General features: G+C 37.2%; 1 pseudogene; it reads right to left on the reverse strand.

Moving 5' to 3' along the window:
- Positions 1 to 5,817: 5,817 nt before the first annotated feature.
- LOC140524339 (bromodomain testis-specific protein-like) lies at positions 5,818 to 12,350 on the reverse strand (annotated as a pseudogene).
- Between the last annotated feature and the right edge of the window lie 5,785 nt (positions 12,351 to 18,135).

Here is an 18,135-nt window from a genome sequence, read left to right on the forward strand (position 1 = left end):
TGTCTCTTCTGATGATTTTTTTCCAGAATTTGAAGGTAACTACCCAAAGCAAAAGAAAACCACACACAAAGAAGAAATGAAATTGGTTATTATGAGAAAAGAAAAGATTGATTCCTGGAAATGACATCAGAATCAGCTGACTACAGTCTGAATATAGACTAGTTGTTGTTTTTTTAATGGCAAAAATAAACTTCTATTCATAAGGGAATTATATGGTGATATAGATGCCCCAGCATCTATGGTGGTCCAAGCCATGAACAGAGAGCAAGTAAGACCATTGAGTAATATTGAGTACACCCATTTTCATAGATATAGTTGCAGAGAACAGAAGGGTGAAACAAATTGTTGATTAAGGAGCTGCAGAAGTAAGAACACATGTATAGATCTTACGCCACACGATTCAATGAAATAAAATGAAGTGAAGGTGAGCTGATTGGCAAAGGGAAGGAGTGATTATAATTCCTATCTATGTACAAGTGAAACAAAGTGGTCAACTATGGCTTAATAAGGAGACTTTCTCATGAAAGTTTTCCTAAAAATTGCAAAACTATCTGTTTTCAAAATGAACGTTTTAATTAAAACTTCACAATGAAGACATGTTTATTAACTTTTATTCATGTTTCCTTATCATATCTAAATCACTCAGAAGATTACAAGCCATTGACCCAAAATGCTTAATCATTTCATCTTCCCTGAGTGATTAACACATTCAGTACATATATTTTTAAGGCATTTTAATTGTGTCTTTAAAAAAAATGAAACATTTGCTGTATTGAATGTTGACTGCATTACATTTATCATGTTGGCTCTGGGAGGTCCTTAGAATTAGGCACGTTTTATAAAGGGAGAGAAAGATGCCATAGATATGCAATACCTTTTAAGTTTCTAATCTTAGTTGAAGAAAATACGCATACAAATAGAAACTAATAACTAAATTAGGACGTAATTCTTTATATTATATGTGATGACTTTGCCAAAGATTTCTCTACAGTATTGAATAAAAAAAATGTGTTGATATGGGTATGGCTTTTTGTGTTTATATAGATGTTGAAGACGTTCTAAAAAAAAGCAGAAGGATCACAGAAAGACTGTGTTTTAAGTGTTAAGATGCCAGTACCATGGGAAAACAATCAGAGGAGATAAAACCCATGTTTAAGAACTGGTTAATGAGGAAACAGAATTCATTTTAAGGAATATGAGCGGCACTAGTCCCGGGTACATAAAATGTGTTCATTTATGTATGGCTACAACTGAGGACGTAACAGATGGCATAGGATAGTTGATCCATAAAAACATAAGTACATTTGCATGCATAAAATTTAAGTATCTGGCAATTGTTCTTCCAGTAGAGTTGTTACCTCCGCAAATTTGCATGGAGTGTTTCTTGTGTTAAGAAGAACACCACGGGATTAATCCCATCCACTGTAATCTCCAATTGTAGTGATCTCTCCCTTTTATAAATACTTATGTGTATATCATTCCCTCAATAGTTGTTTATGTGTTATCTTATATTAAAAATGAAATTCCTCTATTTTGCATTGGCTTCCTATTGAGGCTGCAGATTCTTCAAGGAGAAAGGGCATGTCTTACACAAAGCCTTTGCAACCTACTGAGGACCTACTATAGTGCAATTAGCATAATTAACATGCACTAGTTGATGATGTAAGTTTTGAACAAGGAAGAAACTGTAATTTGACTGAAAGCTGACATACTGAAAACTTGCATGCTCTGGGACATTAGACGAAAAAGGGTGCCAGTTTTCCCTGATCACAAATAAAATGAGGTAATTTGTACTGCCAAAGATGGACTCCAACTTATTGCTTCCTTGCTTTACCTTCGAGGGCTCGGTCCACACCTAGTTTTTTGACTGCAGCCTGAAGCCAAAAGCTTTGGAAGGTTATTATTTCCATCAGTGTGCTCCTAAAAGAAGGAGGGAAATGAAGACAATGAGTGATAGGGGAGTTAAATGGAAAACAAAGCTTATTTCTTTGCTATACTGATTTCTGAAACTTAGAAAAATTTCTGAAACATGAAAATGCAAAAGAAAAAAGTTTCCATAGGAATGAGACTGGCCCTCACAATAATTTCTTAGTTAAGACAAGTAAACTGAAATGAACCAGGTGAAGAGAACACTTTTTTAAAATTAGGAAGTGCTTATGAAAATGTGGGAGGCCGTGATTAGTTTAACATAATCGACAATGGTCACTATGTTTTTGGAGCAGAGACAGTAGCATTTATCAAGTGTCTAATATGTGCCTAAAATAAAGGCCACAAAGCTAAGAGATTTACAATTATTATCTCTTTTGATTCTTACACCAGTCCTGGGAAACAGCTGTTGTTATTATCCCCCAAATGAGAAAGATTAAATGACTTGTATCACACAGATAGCATCTGAGGCAACATTTGATATCAGATCTTTCTAACCCCAGGCTCAACTTTCTATGCATAATTCCTTCAAAGTACCTCTAAGTGGAAAAGAATCTCATCCTCAAAAATTCTGTTTTTGACCACATTGGCTTAAATTTCACTTACTTTATCACGTATGATGGATACTAGGCTGAAAATGTTTTGAAGAACATCGCTATTATCCACTTCCATACTTTTTTGGTTGGCATAATGATGAATAGCATACATAATTACATACAAATATGGGAAAGCAACCGAGAATGGAGAAATCTACTTGATGGTAATAAAGTGAACTCTTTAGGAAAATTTGACTGCAATGTTATTCTACGCTTAACTTTGCCTTCATTGTAACAATTTCCAAAAATAATAATAGTAACGATACAATAATTATATATGGAATATGTATTTTGCCATTGAGGGCTCTGGGAAATTGAAAATTTGTTTAAAAAAATCAGACTAGAAAAACTCAAAGTGCTTTAGTCCAAATGTCACCTTGCAACAATTTTAATTTTAGCTTAACTTTCAACTCATGGCAAAATCCACAAATAAATCTTTCGTTTTCTTCTTCTTGTTCTTATTCTTCTACTGCTAGTACTACTGCTAATACTCGTACTCCTGCTACTAGAATTACTGCTACCACTACTATCACAACTACTCGTACTACTTTTACTACTACAATAATAAAATTACTTCTACTGCTAACATGCTGTGAAAAGGAATTCTTTCAAAAATGACAAAGTATAAGTAATCCCTGTCTTGTAGGAACATTTTTCTAGTTGAGTTACAAAGACTTAGAAAAAAGAAATGATAGTTTGATAACAGATGTGAACACCATAATGAATATACACTTAAATCCTAAATTATGTGCTATCTGATGACACGTGGAATTCAGGAGATTAAGAAGTCAAGACAGGTGAAAAGTCCAAAAAGGAGCCTGGGAAAACATTCAGTCAAAAGTCTCTTGAAGTTGAAGAGTAGAGTAGGAGGAGTTGTTGTAGTAGTGGTAGCGGTAGTAGTGGTAGTAGTAGTAGCAGCAACAGTAGTACTAGTAGTACTAGTAGTAGGGGTAGCATTGGCAGTAGCATTAGTAGTAGTAGTAGTAGTTTTCAGAACGTTTATAATATTGGTGAAAAAAGAGAAACATCATACTGAATATACTTTTCATTAATCAGGGACAAATTATTAATTGCGTAATTTGATTTTAGTTTTATTTTTTTGCTTCTGTAGTTTTTTCTGATCTTCATTATCAATTCGATAAAATGATGTGACTTGCTGTGAAACTACTGTCTGCAAATGATATTTGAGGGAAAGACGAAATTTTGTTGCAGGTATCTGACTTTAGCCTGATAGAAATATGTCCAAATAATTTCTATTACTGATTTCATAAATCAAGATTATCTTCCAGAGTCTGCAATTTTGGACACTGTGCAAGAATAAGTGTCAAAGCAATAAAAAAAAATGGAGATAAATGAAAAAATCCTAGGGAAGCACAATTAAAAAATAAGATCAGTAACACACAAAAGTTAATGCTACATGCATAAACATAATCCTTTTGAACAGAATTACTGTCCTCAGTTTTACAGAAAAGTGGTGGTTCGTGTTTGGAATTTCACTAAAAATATGATACAATCTTTAGTGTTTCAAAAATTAGTTCAGAGAAGTCTGAGTTGCAACTACTCGGATTGTTCAGCATGGTTACATTCTTGTAAAACATGTAGTGGTAATATGCTCTAGTATCTCAAAAGAGATGTCTGATTTGAATTGTGATATTATTCCTAGCATGACATTGTAGAATTTTTCTTAAGTTTTAGCACTTCAAATAATTTATTCCATTACAGTATTAAAATGGAACATTAGGAATATTGTTAGAAGAATAAATTTATCAGTACTTCTGCATTAATGATTACCCCTATCAATATTTATTGTCAAAATTTCATGCAGTACATAATTTCTTTCAGCAAAGTGAGCCATCTAGCCTAAAAGATGATTTTAAAATTTTATTTGTATAATTTCATTTTTTATTTTATTTTTTATTTAAGATTATTGTCATTTCTTTATTTAATTATGCTTATTTTATTCCACTGATTTATTACATTCATATTAACTTAGAGACTATTATGTCATTATTTTCTTATCATATGTCATATTATTGGTTCTCATGCTCCTTTCTTACATAGCAGAATTTTTAAAATAAAGTTAAAAATGTCTACCTGCTGAAAATTCAAATTCCTCAATTATTTTGATCAAAATTACTTTAACTTCCATTTCTGAAAGTTAAATGCTTATCAGATACATTATTTAAAGATCTACCTCTGCTCAGCTTTCTCATTTTCATATTTACATGTTTGCTTTTTAAATTGGTTACATTCACTGATTTAACCATTTTTTTCTCTCTTCTATCACAAGAACTTCCTTTTTAGTATCAGCATAAACTCTATTGAAGAGATCAAGAAACTGTACCTGGGCAAGACTCAATAGCTTTTCTTGAAGGATGACTGTCTTTTGGGTGTCTTCATGCTGTAGCTGAAGGAACATATTTGAACACTGAATTTGGGCACGTATTTCTTGGATAAGGTCGTTTTTGACAAGATGTATTTTTGCGTATTTTTTCCCAATTTATTTATTTATTTTTAATCTTCAACATGCATTTCCACAAGATTGTGAGTTTTAAATTTTCTCCCCATCTCTCCCCTCCCCCACCCCAAAACAGTGTACATTCTCATGACCCCTTCCCCCAGTCTCCCCTCCCTTGTATCACACCCCTTCCTTCCCATATCTCTATATTCTCTCTTTTCCAGTAGGGCAAGATACATTTCTATACCCCATACAGTTTTCTACACCCCATTACCTGCATTTCTTATTTCCCAGTTATGTGAAAAAACAATTCACAAGAGTCATTTCTAAAACTCCTCAAAACTGATTGTTTGTAATTACTTCCTCCTCCCATTTACCCTCCCTTCTGTCATCTCCCAAACCCTACTTATCCCTTTCCCCCGTACTTTCCTGTAGTGTAAGATAAATTTTCATGCCAAATTGAGTTTGCATGTTCTTCCCTCTTTAAATCAAACGTGATGAGAGCAAGCTTCACTTTTTTCCTCTCACCTCTGCCTTACCTTAATTTTATTTATTTAGATATCATCCCTTCCTATTTAAGTCAATCTCTGCCCTCTCTCCCTCTCTCTCTCCCTCTCTCTCTCTCTTTCTCTCTCTCTCTCTCTCTCTCTCTCTCTCTCTCTCTCTCTCTCTCTCTCTCTCTCTCTCTCTCTCTCTCTCTCTCTCTCCCTCTCTCCATATGTACATATATATTTACTTATGTGTGTGTGTGTATGTGTGTGTATAATCCCTTCCACTACCTAAATACTGAGAAGAGTTTCAAGAGTTACAAATATTATCATTCCATGTAAGAATGTAAATATTTCAGGTTAGTATATAACTTATGATTTCTCTTCACTGTTTACCTTTTTATACTTCTCTTGATTCTTGTGTTTGAAAGTCTAATTTTCTATTCAGCTCTGGTCTTTTCGTCAAGAATGCTTGAAAGTCCTCGATTTCATTGAATGACCATTTTTTTCTCTTAAAGTGTTATATTCAGTTTCACTTCCTAGGTGATCTTTCAGTTTAGTCCTATTTTCTTTGACATCTGCAATATCATATTGCAAGCACCTTGATCCCGTAATGTAGAAGCTTCCAGATCCTGTGTTGTCCCCATTGTATTGCTGCAATACTCAAATTGATTCTTTCTGGCTGCTTGAAATATTTTCTCTTTGACCTGGGATCTCTGGAATTTGCCTACAATATTCCTAGGTGGGTTTTTTTTTCAAGTCACTTTCAGGAAGTGATTGGTGGATTCGTTCAGCATTTATTTTGCCCACTGGTTCCAGAATATCAGGGCAAGTTTCCTTGATAATTTCATGAAAGATGATGTCTAGGCTCTATTTCTGATCATGGCTTTCAGGTAGTTCCTTAATTTTTAAGTTGTCTCTCTTGGACCTGTTTCCCAGGTCAGTTGATTTTCCAGTGAGATATTTCACATTATCTTCTTTACTTTTCATTGTTTTGGTGGTGTTTTGTAATTTTTTGGTTTCTCATTAAGTCAATAGCTTCCATCTGCTCCTTTCTGATTTTTCAAGGACTATTTTCTTCAGTGAGATTTGGAACCTCCTTTTCCATTTCACTAATTGTGCTCTTTAAAGCATTCTTCTCCTCATTGGCTTTTTGGGCTTCTTTAGCCATTTGAGGTAGTCTATTTTTAAAGGTGCTAAATTTTTCAGTATTTTTTTGGTTGTCTTTTCGCAAGCTGTTGACTCGTTTTTCATGATGTTCTTGCATTACGCTCATAACACTTCCCAATTTTCCTCCACCTCTCTTAGCTGATTTTGAAAATCATTTTTGACCTCTTATATGGCCTGAGACCACTGCATATATATTTTAGAGGTTTAGGATGTAGAAGACTTGACTTCCCTTGATGGTATGCATTGTTCTTCCTCATCCAAAGAATGGAAGAAATACCCGTTCGCAAAGAAAATAGTCTTTTATACTCATGTTTTTTCCCTTGTTTGAACTTTTCCGCAGCCAGTTTCTTGACTTTTGAATCCTTTTTCAAGAGGAGGGTCTACTCTGGTTACATGTAAGTTCTCAGTTCCTGCGAGGTGGCAAAAATAAGGGGGAGGGATTGATTCCTCTCCTGGCCTCTGGTCTGGTCAGTGAGCAGTATTCCCTCTACAGAGACTCCACTAGCTCCACCACACCAGCTACCATTCCTTCTAACCCCAAGGTCCCCACTCAGGATTGAGATCCACATCAGTTTCTCAGTTCACCCAGGGGTTTAGGCCAGGGCTCCAACAATGGAAGATGCAGCTGCAAGGGTCCTGCACCTAGACTGCTGCATTCCCTTCTCACCCAAATGAAAGAGCTTTCTCACTGACCTTTGAAGCTGTCTTTGGCATTTGTGAGTTGAGGAATATGGGACCTGCAGCTGCTGCTGGTGCTTTCTTGAGGCTTGCTCCAGTCTTGTCCCTGTCACTGTGCTACCTATTCTGTTGTTCCCTCTGCACAGCATGACAGACCTTTTCTGTGGACTTCAAGGCTACTCAGGGCTGGAAATCTCTTTCAATCTGACATTTTGTGGCTTGTGCTGCTCTCGAGTTTGTTTAGATTTAATTTTTACACGTATCTAATGGGCTGTGGGAGGAGAGTGCTAGAGGTGCGTGCTTCTACTCCATCATCTTGACCATGCCCCTTTGACAACGCATTTGATCGGTTCATCCTTTTCCTGTTCAATTGTGTTTTCAAATTCCTTTTGCCTTCTGTTTTGCATGGTGTAATTCTCTCTGTATGCTTTCTCAAATGAATGTCTTTTTTCTGAGGGAATCATGTACATGGTACACCTCTTTTTCTAACCTAGTGATTATGTTCACCTTTAGAGAGCTCTTAACAAAGGGAACCACGGTTTTCTCTTAGGCTAGAAAAGTCATGACTTAGTTTGTGTTGTAAACGAAGCTATTCTTCACGTTGTCCCTGAAAGGAATGTTCAAGAGCTCTCTCTGATGTCCCATTTGGCTCATGAGCATGAAGAGCAAAAATCAGAAGGGAACAGTATGATGCAATTTCTTTCTCTAGACTGCTGTCCTTCCCTTTGCATTGTTTAATTTAGAGTTCAACACTGCATTCCCAGTTGTCAGAACTTTTATTTTTTCCACCCTAGTGGAATATGAATTTAATTAATGCTTCTTTATTCAGTTGTAATTCCTTTTGAAGTTCATCATTCTTTGCTTTTAAAACTTCAATGTCTTCTACATATTGATTTTATTTTTCCTGATCCTTAATTGTTTCTGCGTCTACATCCACTTTGAACATGGCAAATTCATCCTGTATGATTCCATTTTTATCCAAAAGATATTTTTCTTTTTCATTCCTAACAGGAACCCAAACATAATAAACAGAAAATATGTTAGTGAAAATAAATTCATGAATTGTGAGTTTTGCTTAGAAATTCAAAATCAACCCCAGGAGGCCAAGAAGGATAGTGTTTTCAGTAAACTGAGGAAGTTTCATCTATTTCACATTTCTGTCAGACTCAATTTTCCTAAAGAACAGGTCTTAAAAGTGCTTCATCAGTCAGAAAATATGGACTGTAATTTTAAGCCCACAAAGCTGTCTGCTTTCGGTATATTTGATTTCTTTTGCACTATCCATTCTATCCCACACGGATTAGTCACGATGTTACAATAAAAATAGCAAAACCTAATTATTTATGTGGGCCTTCTATGGTTTTTCAAAAGTACTTTCAAAACATCATGTCACCTAAAACTTTGATGAACCTTTTGAGAGACATATTTGTAGTCATCCTCCCCATTTTGCTGATGAGGATTTATGAATGAAGTATCCCACACCAGAGACAACATTTTTTAGGCTTGCTTACCATGAGGAACCAGATGATAGTCACAGTCACTATGAAGTGACATGCCTTTAGCGACCCTTTATTATTGTGATAAGTTGATGGAGATCTCACATTTTCAAACTTTTTATTAAGCAATCTTCTCTGATTTCATCAACTGTTCATTATCTCTGGGACATTACCAGTCTATGAGAGACTTATACAAGTTCACATACTTGAAGGTGGGAGGGAAAGATTGGGATGGAAAGCAAGGCAAATGGACCTGGCAGTACAAATCACACCTTCCTGTTGGATGCAACAAATACTCCATAAAGAGAACAGTTCTGGTCTTTCAAGGAACAGGTGTGCCACCTACACAGAGAGATGGAAAAGGGACACTAACCTGAACGTGAATCCCTGCTATCAGAAGAGCTCGAGTTGCTGCTGCTGCTACCCCAGCCTGAGGAGCTGCTGCCACCGCCGTCACTGCTGCTGCTCTTCTGGCTCAACCTTGTGCCCCGCACCCCCCTGCCCCCCGCATGGCCTTGGACACTTGTGTTTTCACAGTGTGAGATTTCCTGGGTCTCTTTCCCGCACCATAACGTATTTTTCTATTTCCCTCAGGATTGATGCTTTTAGTGTTTCAAAATCAATTTCTTTGTCATCAGAATTAGAATTCAGTAAAGATGGCTCTCCTAACTCTGTTATATGGACGACTCACACAAGTTTATCTCTGCGGCGTTTGTTGATAGCCAAGCTTAACTGCCTTTTTTCATCATAGTTCCTAGGCTTAGCATTATCTTCCTCCCCAGATTTATTGCCAACATTTGTTCCTTGAAATGTTTGGCAGGGTATTTTTCAGCTTTTTCTGTAGTTATTTGCTTAATTTTTTTTCCTCTCACTTTCATCTTTATTGATACATTTTTTTTTGTTTCTTTCTGCTTCTCTCTTTTAGATCTTTTATTCTTTTTCTTCAGCTTTTGGTAAGGTCCTTCAGACAGAACTTGCAGGTGTTGATGAACACATTTAAGCTGCTCTTGCAGTTTTGCACTCTCTCATCAGGAGACTCTCCAAAAGAGTTGTCTTCAAAGGAAGCATCTGCTGGGGATGGAAGCTCAATTCCAGGTGGACAGTCTCGGGCGGGTAAAGGTGGGAACTTCTAAATCTTAGAGTTCTCACGAGACCCCCCAGGAAACGACTGGGAATCGAGGTGAACCGAGCTATCTCGTGTATTTCCGCCTCTTCCCGTGAGAAACGTGATGGGAGAGAGCTCTCCCCGCCCTCGACATTGTCCCGGATCTGGGCACACTATTGTTATCTAACAGCCCGGAATTCAGATGCAAACTATGCTGCTGGAGGGTTTAAGTAGGATCAGGAAAGCCTGAAAGCTCTCTTGGGCGGAGGGGCGCGGAGTGGTGAGGACAACAAGGCTCAGCTTTTCCTCTCTCTTCTCTCCCCTCCCCCTCTCTCCCCACTTATACTTCTACTTCCAATCTCTTATTCTAAGATCTTTGCCTCCTTGGGAGATTCTTCGTTCCCTCCTAAGGAAGAATTCCCCTGCACTTGTAACTAGACCCTGAAATAAAGCTCAACCCTTGTTCGACTCTGGAGCATTCTTTCTCTCATACCAGCATCCGGTTTGGCCAACCGAAGACCTCGGGATAGAGGTAAGAAGACTCTAGGCCTGGCAAGCATCACTGCTACTTTCTCTACAGAATGCTTTGGTGACATCCTTTTCTATATAGCACATAGACATTCTTGCAATGGGTTCATCTGTGATCTTGGAAACTGAATCTCAAAAACATCTGAAGTGTTCTTGCCATCACTACCACCTCAAGATCTGGTGGGTTATACTTGCAGCAATTCATAAACGTTAACTGAACATCTGCAGCAAATTCACGTGCATCCTTACATTTCTGGTTATACCTTTTTCTTTAGTTGTGCCAAGGTCCATTGGATTTTTGACAACATCATTGTACTTATGGAGTCCTAGAGCAGTACTGGCAACAGGCTTATGGAAAGGTCAAGTATATGCTACTTCGTCCTTTGAAAACATTTCTTCAAGAATTTCATTACGGTATTTTAATTACTCAGTTAATTTAACATGTTCCCAACTCTATATTTTTGCTGAGAATCTGGTATGATATTCTTGACAACTTTTTCTATTACAAGTGGTATTTTAGCAGATTTGTGCTCAACCAGGCTTGATGAAGATTCACTACTTGCTGTATCTATCCACGTTATACAGGTTATAGTATCTGCTTTCCTTTTCACACCCCTTTTCACTTATGTTACAGCTTGTGTGTTATAGCTTGGTGGAGCTAGTTTAGCAATGTGCAATGCAGAAAGTAACGTCTGAGGACATAGAGGAGATGGAATCACTTGCTGTTTAGCTACCTTTTCTGATGCCTTAGGGAATGGTTTTTCTTTCATAGTGGAAACTCCTGAAGATTGTTGAGTACCTTTTCATTTTTTTTTCCTTTCCACCTGCCACTAGTTGTTCTGAAGGCATTTGAGACAGTTTTTGCAGAAACAGTTTCTCTAAGACTTGTGTCATTAGAACAATGTCATCACCTGGCTTGCAAAACAATTGCAAAACAATATTTTCAAGTCTTCTATACATTCTGAGGCTTCCGCATAGTATTTATGTTCCAAGAGCTTTAGGAGGCTGTAATAATCTGGGAGAGTGAGCTTGGCCGCATCCACAGTCTGCTGGAAGGGTAAAGAGAAACTGTGCTGCCATAGAGCCTTCAGGACAATCTTCTGCAATTACTGCAGTTGGTTTGTGAGGAGGCCAGTCTTTCTGGCATTTATGTACTCTGGTGGAAGGGGGTTGGCAATAGCCATCTGTTGGCTTGACAGAGACATTCTGAACAGCTTTTTCCTGATGGAGTGTTGTCTTCCATGTATTTGTATCGCCACTCACCCATCGGCGTTACTGCTCACTCGAAATGGTGACCAGCCTGAGTCATTTTGGAAGTAGTAGCTTCTATTTCTTTGTTCACTCATGGAGGCTTATTCAGAATTCCATCTTACAAAGAACTGACACTCAGACCCTGCCTTTGTCTTTGAGTGTCATTTTGCTCTTCTTCAACCTGGGGAGAACAATATTGTAAAGTTTTTCATCACTTTTTTCTTCAGAATTCTGCAGAGACATTTTAACTTTAACTGGAATATAGAATGTGAAAAAGGATGGAAAAGAGATAAAAATTCTAAGAAAAGGAGGCTACTGAAAACGAAAGGGAATAAGGATATCATTTCAAAATTGTAAGGGACCCTCAAGAACTATTCAGTCCAATTCATATCCATTGCTAGGTGTGTAACAGAAGTGCAGTTTAGTCTTTTAGAACTATAGATTGTGAGAGCAGAAAGGGATACTAGAGATGAGTTAGCACATCATGGAATAAATGAGGAATCAGAGGCCTGAAACAGGAAGCCATTTGTTGAAAATCATGTGGATGGCAATGGACTGAGGTAGGACTCAAAATCTGGTAAAAGTCACAGTCAGACGCAGATTTTGGACAATTTGTGTATGTACACATGCATATGTTTCTGTGTACATATATATAGAGGAACAGATATACACATATACACATATGCATATATACATATATATGCATGTGTGTGTATAGATATATATATAGATAGATATATAGATATATACATATATAATGTAGGTATTCGGCAATTGTTCTTCCAGCAGAGGTACTAACTTAGCAAATTTATATGGAATATTTTTGGCGTTGGAAACCCAGTAATGGATCAACATCACCTGCGCTAATCTCCAACTATAATAATCTCTCCTTTATATAAATACTTACAGGTATAGCATTTATTTAATACTTCTTTAAATTCTACCTTGTATAATAAATGAATTTCCTCTGTTTTGTATTGGCTTCCCAGTGAGATTGAAAATTCTTCAAGGTAAGAGGCCATGTCTTACACCAAGTCTTTGTAACCTGTTCAGAATCTATCATAGTACTATTTGCATAATTAACAGTCACTGGTTGATGAAATAAGTTTTGATGAAGAAAGTAACTATCATTTCACTGAAGTCTTACGTAGTGAACATTTTCATCATCAGGAAAATTAGACAAGAAATGGTGCCACTTTCCCCTGAGTGTGAATTAAATGACCAATTTCATGTTGTCAGAGATGGAATCTAAATTGTTGCTTCCTTGCTATGCCTTCGCACCTAAGACCATATATGAAGGCAGATCTTTGTAAGTCTAGGTTCAAATCTCTATACAAAATTCCCCAATGTATCTCTGAAAATTCTCACCATCCAAAGTTCTCTTTTTGACTGCTTTGACATAGATTTTGCTTAGTTTTCCACGTACGATGGATACTAGGTTGAAACTGTGTTTTGAACGTTATCAGAAATATCTATTTCTATAATTTTGGGCTGGTATCATGATAAATAGCCTACTACATAATACATGTAACTGTGGGAAAGCAACTGATTATGGAGAAAGGCATTTTATAGTAATAAAAGGAGCAGGTTGTGAGACTTTGACTGCCATGTTATTCTACGATTAACTTCACATTCATCGTAACAATTTCTAATACTAAAAATGTTGAGAATGAAATAATTTTATACTGAATTTCTATTTTGCCACTGGGTCTCTGGGAAATTGAAAATGCATAAAAAATAAGACCAGAAAAACAAAAAAATGCTTTAGGCCCATTATTGCCTTAGAACAAATTTAATGTTGGGTAAACTTTCAATTCATGGTAAAATCAACAAATAAACATTTACTTTCCTTGTTCTTCCTCTTCTACTACTCGTGCTACTACTGCTAGAACAACTACTACAACGTCTTTTACTATTACAGTAATAACACTTACTTATACTGCCAACACTCTGGGAAAAGGAAGCTCTATTGAGTAAATGAAGAATAAATAATTCTTGTCCTCAAGGAACCACAATCTAGTTGAAAAAAACAGACTTAGAATCAGGACATGATAATTTGTTAACAGATGTGAACACCATAAGGAAATCAGTATAAAGTTAACCACTAAATTATGGTTTGTCCAAATCTAAGTGGAATTCAGGAGATTAAGAATTCAATAGGTATGAAAAGTTCAAAAAGCGTTATGGCAAAAGAATCATACTTTTGTAATTCAAAGGCACCTTGAAGTGAAGAGTAGATAGGTTTTAGATAGGTATACTAAATAGGGAAGTGTAACTAAGTGAGAAGAAGAGGGTGCTGAACGTATGGAGCTGGAAATCAGCATGGTGAGGTCACTTTGATTAAGGTAGAAGATAATAATGAGATTCTCCACCTAATTACTTTCATTCTCAATGGCATTTTGCATGTGTAATTTATATATTTACAAATTTTGACGAAATGACATTTTGCTTTTATTCAAGGAGTAGTTCGAAGAGAAGGAGAGAAATAATTTCTACTTCACAGTGCTGTTTGGGGGAATAAATCAGGAAATAAATGTAAAGGTCTTTCTAAATACGAAGTATGATAGAAATGATTTACTTATTATTGGCAGTTGGAAAAACACCCGATTCTTTGTGTAAGGCTAGAAAAACAAAATTGGCAACCACATAAAGAGTGAATGCTGTGAAATGATTAAATATTGGGTGGGGCTAGGATGGAGGAGTAGGAAGATGCATAGACTTTAGCACTTCCCCTACAGCCCACAAAATAACGGTAAAAAGGTCTCTCCACAAAGTGTAGAGCAACAGAAGTCTCAGAACAACAGAGCAAAAGAGGTTTCCAGTCAAAGGCAACCTGCAGGCTTACAGGAAAGGTCTATCTCACAGGACGCTGAGCAGAGCAGAGCTCAACCCTGGCCATGCGGCACTGGGAGGAAGAGGACCTGAACAGACCTCTGGGAAGAGCTCCTAACAGGGAGGATCCCACTTACTTCAACCCACAAGCAACACAGAAATCACCCAAAGTCAATGGGGGAGGGATTTCCCAGCTGGGGAGAGGTAAAGGGATTTCTTCAGCAATAGCCCAAAGTGATGGCAGAGGCCAGGAGCAGACACGGGAAGCCACAGAGGGTGGGAAGTAACCTGGGTCCATTGTTCAAGAAGCTCAACTGAAAGCCTCTGGCAGTAGGGAGCAGCTGATCTAAACGTCATCCCTGAGTGATAGTAAATGGCTGTGAAAGTGCCCCAAAAAGGGAACAAATGTAAGACCATCAAAGGTTACATTCTTGGTGACCAGCTGTCTCCTCCCATCCTTTCAGACAAGAAAGAACAAGACTTACTGTCACAGGAAGTTAAGACCTCTGCCTCCAGGGCCTCCAAACTGAACTTAAAGTAGACTCAGGCAATGGAAAAACTCGAAAAGCAAGGTAGCACCTGGTTCAAGGACAACCACAAAAATGCTGAGGAAAATAAAACCTTTATAAAGAGACTGACACGATTGGGAAAAGAGGTCCAAAAAGCCAGGGAGGAGAAGGAGGCAATAAAAAGTTGAATTAGGCAAAAGAAGGAAAAGGTTCAAAAGCTCAGTGAGCAAAACAGTTCTCTGAAACAGAGAACTGAGTTCAGGGAAATGAATGAGTGTAAGATAAACCGAGAAGTTGGAAAACAAACAAAAAAGAGTTTGAAAAAATACAAGATAATGTGAAACACCTCAATGGAAACACAAATGACCTGGAAAATAGATCCTGGGAGGACAATATAAAAATTATTGGACTACCTGAAAGTCATGATCAGAAAAGGAGCGTAGACATTATCTTCCATGAAATTATTGAGGAAAACAGTGCTGATATTCTAGAACGAGAGGACTAAATAAACATTGAAAGAATCCACTTACCACCTCCAGAAAAACACCCGAAAAGAGAAACTCCTAGGAAGATCATGGCAAATTTCAGAGTTCCAAGGTCATGTAGGAAATTCAGCAATCAGCTAGAAAGAAAGAATTCGAGTGTTGTGGAAATACAATCAGGATAACACAAGATGTGTTAGCTTCATCATTAAGGGATTGAAGGGCTAGGAAAAGCATATTCTAGAAGTCAAAGGAACTGCGATTAAAACCAGGAATGAGCTACCCAGCAAAACTGAGTATAATACTTCAGGAGAACAAATGGTCATTCAGTGATATAGAGGACTTTGCAGCATTCATGTTGAAAAGACCTGACTTGTACAGAAAATTTGACTTTCAAACACAAAAATCAGGAGAAGCTTCAAAAGATAAACAGGAAAGAAAAGTCATAAAAAAACTCTCTAAATCTGAAGTGTTTATCTTCCTACTTGGAAGGAAATTATTTATAACTCTTGAGACTATTCTCAGTGTTTGGGTAGGTGGAAGGATTGTATACACATGCACACATGCACACACACACACGCATTGACAAAGAGTACAGGCTGTGTTGAATCAGAAGAGAGGATATCTACAAAAATAATATATAGAAAAAACCTGAAGTGTGAGGGAGTAACATACTGGGAGGAGAAAGGGAGAAATGCAATGGGATGGGCTATAACTCATAAAGAGAGAAAGAAAAATCTAGTTCCATGGAGGAGAAAAGGGAGAAGAGGACAGGGGGTAAGTGATGCTACTCTCACTACATTCGTCTAAAGGAGGGAAATTAAATGCTCACTCAAATTGGTATAAAAATCTCTGTTATACTAGAGGAATGTAGCACAGGAGGCAACAAGAGGGGTGAGGGGAATGATAGAAGGGAGGGCAAATGGAAGAAGGGAATAACTAGAAATAAACACTTTTGGGAAGGAAGAAGGTTAAATGAAGGAATAAAACATACCGGGGAATAGAACAGGATACTGGGAAATATAGTTAGTATTAGAAAACATGATTATTATAGAAGTCTTCTTTAAAGCGGCCTGCATTTACTCTGTATTAAATTATTTGCCTTCTCTGGGGGATGAGTAGGGAGGGAGGGAGGGAGAGAAGGAGAGAGGGATGGAAAGAAGGTTGAATTCAAAGTAGTAGAAAGGAATGCTGATAATTTTTATTGCATATAACCCATAAACAGGTAACACAGGTAGTGAGGTACAGAAATTTATCTTGCCCTACAAGATAAGACAGAAGATGGGGAAAAGGGAAGGGTGTGGTGTGATGGAAGGGAGGGCTCATTGAGTGAAGGGGTAATCAGAATGCAGGGAATTAGTGGGTGGGGGGACGGGAGAGATAGGGAGAATAATTGGACATGTTACAAAGTGATGTTAAAGCACTTAACATTAAAACAATTGACAGAATTAATTACTGAGACTACACCAGAGACATCGTTAGATTGGGGAAATGCATTTTATTCTAAACCTCCTAGAGTCAGGTAACCTGGGGTAAAATGGGCATTGATGGAAAGGTTAAGGTTTGATTGGTAAATTTGTTTTCATGATCGTTATTTAAGTGGGAACTAAAACAGGTATAGAACGGCATGGAAGTCACTTAAGACTTCTCTCAAAAGATGTGCCTTAGCCAATGTGAAATTATAGTCATAACTGAAACCGTGGTCATTGCAACTTGCTATTTGAAGATGCTATGAGACTACTAAGTGACTGTTATTCTGAATCTAACTCCATATATGGATAGCAAAATAGTAATCTGAGCCTCCAATCCATGGTGCCATTAAGCCTGTATAGGAATTGAAAAAGGTGATCTCATGGGAAGGGTGGGAGAGCGGCTGTACAGCCTGGGCTGAGGTAGGATTCTCCTGACTCAATTTCCCCACTGATAGCTGGCAGACTCGAAGCCTCAGTGAATGCAAGTTGACAATCTATTCCTGCCTGAAACTGACAGGAATTTGGGGAGATTTGTTTTTCGCTGCAATGTCCTAACACTTAGTGGCAATTTCCTCTAGTCAAAAGGGTGGTAAGCCTAATACGAGATCAATTAAATTATAGCTTGTTGGTAGGGGAACATCCAAGGTCAAGTCTAAAATTAAGCTATTAGGCTTAGGAGTTTAGAACAACAACAGTAAGCTAAGGTCGTCTACTTCTTAGTAGGAATGTGGAGACAATTAGGACAAGGGCTTATGAAGTTAGCATACATAGTTATCATTAGTATCTCAGTTGGATACTGCTAAAAAAAATTACATTGTGGTCTACATTGTGAACACTTTAAAAGAGATATCACCCGACCAAAGGTGGGAATTGTTTTATGTGATATGAAATATGTTACAAATGAAAAATTAAAAAAAATATTAAATATAATTTAATTTAATATATTAAAATTCAAGTGTACAGTTGGTGGAGTTTTTATGTCTAGCTTTATGTGAGTGTAAATGACAGGCATAGTGTTCAGAAAATTTATAATATTGATGAAATAAAGGAAATAGCACACTCAACACACTTTCCCTTAACCAGTGAGAAATTATAGATTTTATGCATACATACATTACTTTTCCTTTGATCTAATTTCTCCTGT

Source organism: Notamacropus eugenii, chromosome 2 (genome assembly GCF_028372415.1).
Source record: "Notamacropus eugenii isolate mMacEug1 chromosome 2, mMacEug1.pri_v2, whole genome shotgun sequence".
NCBI lineage: Eukaryota > Metazoa > Chordata > Mammalia > Diprotodontia > Macropodidae > Notamacropus > Notamacropus eugenii.